Raw genomic sequence first — 3,882 nt, 5'->3', positions numbered from 1 at the left:
CCCTGGAAGGCGAAGTCTTTAACCACTGGACTGCCAGGGAAGTCCTTAAGCATAATGCTTTTGAAATCCATCCATGCTGCTGCAAGTACCAACGGTTCCCTCCTTTTTATTGCTGAGGTGTGTGTCACTGAATGGATACATCACAGTTTGATGGACACTTGGGTTGTCTCCAGTTTTGGGGCAGTTTTGAATCAAGCTGCTGTATGTATTCACATACAGGTCTTGGTGGACATATATCTTTATTTCTCTAGGAATGAGATTGCTGGGTTGTGTGGTACTTATCTTTATAGGAAACTGACAAACTCTTTTCTGAAGTGGGTGTATTCTTTGTTTTTATCTCCATTGGTGGAACTGTTCTCTAGTCACTGACAGAGACCATTGTAGAAAGACCGTTGACTCACTAATTCAGTGAGAAGCTGAAACTATGGAATAGTTGTGAACATTTTTGCTGTTTTAGTTCTTTAAGTATCAATCGCAACTCAAAGGATTGAGGTGGGAATTCCCACCCCTGGGTGACCAACTGTGCTGCTTTGCCCGAGACTCTCCCCATTTTAGCACTGGAAGTCCGGCATCCTGGGAAATCTCTCAGTCTTGGAACCAAACTGGGACAGGTGATCACCCTGTTATTGAGTGTCAGGCGCTGTGCTGGGCGCTGCACATCTGTCACATCATCTTATCCGCTGGCCAGTGTCAAGGGTAGGTTTGCTTGTCCCCAGCCTGCACGTAAGGAAACAGCCTTTGAGAGGTTAGGTTGCTTGCCCAGCCCACGCTTCAGAGCAGGTGGAGCCAAACTTTGCCGTCAGATCTGCCAGACTCCACAGCATTGGTGTCTTTCAGGTCGGTAGACGTCATTCCCTAAGTGCCCAGTGCTGGTGCCTCAGGGGCACCAGCTGCTGGCACGTGGGCCTGGGTGGAGCTTTGCTGCCCTCTGGTGGCGGACAGGATGTCACTCAGAGTCTGAGTCCACTCTTGTGGGACAGTTGGTGAGGAGTGGGGGTGGGTAGGCACCCTTTCCTCCCAGGGAGCAGGACCTCAAATCTGGCTTCAGCCCTAGGAGGGTGCCACCTGGATGGCCCCACCATGGTCTGCTTGAGGGCCTTGGTCCATCTATCCATGAGTCATGTGATCACTCAGGCCCTCACAGCCCCAGCCTGCTGGGTTGGAGTCTGGGTGACCCTGAGCCAGTCACTCACCCCTCTGGGGCTCTCAGTTCCTTAACAGGACGACAAACATGTCAACACTCTTATACTAGGCTTAGACATTGAGGTTGCTATTATCAGCTCCTTCACAACTACATGCCTTAACTCTCCCCCATCTTGGTGCACGCATTCATTTCATTCATTCATTTAACTTCCATCCAGCAGCTGTCTGCCAAGTACCAGCTCTGGGCCAGACCCTGAGCTGGGGGTATCATCGAGACGGTTGCCCTGCTAGCTCTGTAACTGTCTGCTCATCCACTGTATTGTGTGCTCTTTCATTCATGGAGTATCCATTTCTTTGTTGAGTGTTCATTCATTCTTTCTCGTAGGCACTGACTTCCTCATTCACTCATTCATCCATCACTAAGTTATCTCATTTGCACATTCACTCATTCTTTATTTTTTCAGACTCTTCCTTCCTCCCTCCCTCCCTCAATCCTCTGTTCTGCAAACATTCTGGAAGCACCACTCTAAGCCAGAATTAGATGCTGGGATTCTGGCACAACCCTCTCCCAGACATGTGGGTAGGCAGATGGTGAAGACACCCTGTAACTACCACATGCCAGCCACTGGGACTCAGAGCAGGGGGAGCACCAAGACGGGAGCAACTGACTGCCTGGAGGAGGAGGCTGGGTGGGGGCAATCAGAGAAGGCTTCATGGAGGAAGTAGCATTTAAGCCAGGCAAAGGAGGGTGTATGGGAGTTCTCCAGGGAGGAAAAGGCACTCCTAGTTTTTGTCTCGTGGTGTGTTTGGGGAAAAGTGAGGTGCCTGGGGTTTGTGATGTAGGGTCATGTGTGCATGACCCAACCCAGACCAAGCCCTCCCTGGGTTCCAGTGACAGACGTGGGTCACTCAAGGACTTCCCCTAATTCAGCAACCTTGGCCCCTGGAAAACCATCCACTATCAAGTGGCCAGGAATGGCCTTAGGGCATTAATAGAGGACCCTCCAAGCAACCACCACCTGTCCATCTGTCCATCCTCTGGGGACTCAGTGGGAGAGCTGTCCTAGGCTGGGCGGGCTGAGCAGGCAACAGCAGCAGTAGTATCTGAGGCGCCTGGCTCCCAAGATCCCATGTTCATCCAGCAACATGAGTGTCTTGCTGTGGGCCAGGACTTGCCCCAGATAACTGGAAATGCAGCAATGAACAGGACAGAACTCCCACTCTCTAGGGGCTGACAAATGATAAACAAGAAAAGCAATTATGAAGACCACCAGGAACACACCTGTAGTTGAACGAATTGGGTTTATTGCCTCTTTTGAGAAGGAAGACAGCATGTACCTCAGTAAGAGGGTGTTTAGGGGATTCCCTGGCAGTCCAGTGGTTGGGTCTCAGAGCTTTCACTGCCTAGGGTCCAGGTTCGATCCCTGGTCAGGGAACTAAGATCCTGCAAGCCCCACTGCGTGACCAAAAAAAAAAAGTGTTTAAAAAGGCTTATTATAGGGACTTGCCAATGCAGAGGACACGGGTTCGAGCCCTGGTGCAGGAAGATGCCACGGAGCACCTAAGCCCATGTGCCACAACTACTGAGCCTACACTCTAGGACCCGAGAGCCGCAACTACTGAGCCCACGTGCCACAACTACTGAAGCCCACGTGCCTAGAGCCCGTGCTCCGCAACGAGAAGCCACTGCAATAAGAAGCCTGCGCACCGCAACGAAGAGTAGCGCCCGCTTGCCACAACTAGAGAAAGCCCATGTGCATCAACGAATACCCAACACAGCCAAAAATAAATAAATAAATAAATAAATCTGGGGGTGGGGGGAAGGCTTTTTATAGAATTTGGGCCCGCGTTAGGTGATTTGGGGGAGGGTTCAAGTAAGTGGGCTTTTACTCTGGAATAGATGTCAGGAAGAGGGGACAATTCTACGACTGCAAGTCTTAAATCTTTAAAGTGAAAGGCTAATGCTGTAAGGAAGCAGCAGTTACTCAAGTCAGAATGGGGAAACGGTTGGTCTTTTTCTGTTTCCAACAATATTCTTGTTTTCATCTGGCTTTGAACATGATTACAGAGCAGTCTTGTTTATGCCTTGCTCCATCATGGTCTCGGAATGGCCTTGCACTACCGTGGTGTTCTGGGAAATTGTTTTATGTCCAACAGGAGAATACCAAGGCCTAGCTGTGAGTGCCAGGCTAGTTCCCAGATGCGAGGAGCAACTGTTCTCTTTCTCATAAGAAAGGCCCATTCACTCGACCGAGGTATATTTGCTGGGAGCCAGGTGCAGAGTAATTCGAGGTGGACAAAAGAGATTCGGCCCCAGTCCTAAGGGAGCTCGCAGTGACGTCTGTGCCGTCTTAAACACGTTGTCAGAAATGGCAAGGGGAGTGGACCAGATCCAAGGAACCACCAGGACAAAGGCCTGGGGGCGGGGGTGGGGGATTCTAAGAGGTCGGGGTTGAGGGCTGGAGAGGTCGCCTGGGGTCGGAGAGGTCGCCTGGGGTCGGACCCTCGGGCACGCAGGGCCAACCTCTCCCCCAGGGACGTGGGCATTCGCTGCGCTGATTTGCTCAGAAACATGAAAAGAAATCAAGCAGCTTTAATCAAAATAACCCACCGGGGCTTCAAGCTCATGAATATTCAGCATCCTGCTTCCGGCTGGCAACTCCGCTCCAGCCCCGCCCAGCTAGGAGACTGCGCTTGCGTCGCTGGCGCGCGGCTTTGTCGTCATACGCACGCGCGCAA

Source organism: Delphinus delphis, chromosome 15 (genome assembly GCF_949987515.2).
Source record: "Delphinus delphis chromosome 15, mDelDel1.2, whole genome shotgun sequence".
NCBI classification, from domain to species: Eukaryota; Metazoa; Chordata; class Mammalia; order Artiodactyla; family Delphinidae; genus Delphinus; species Delphinus delphis.
Note: the sequence above shows the minus strand (reverse complement) of the source record.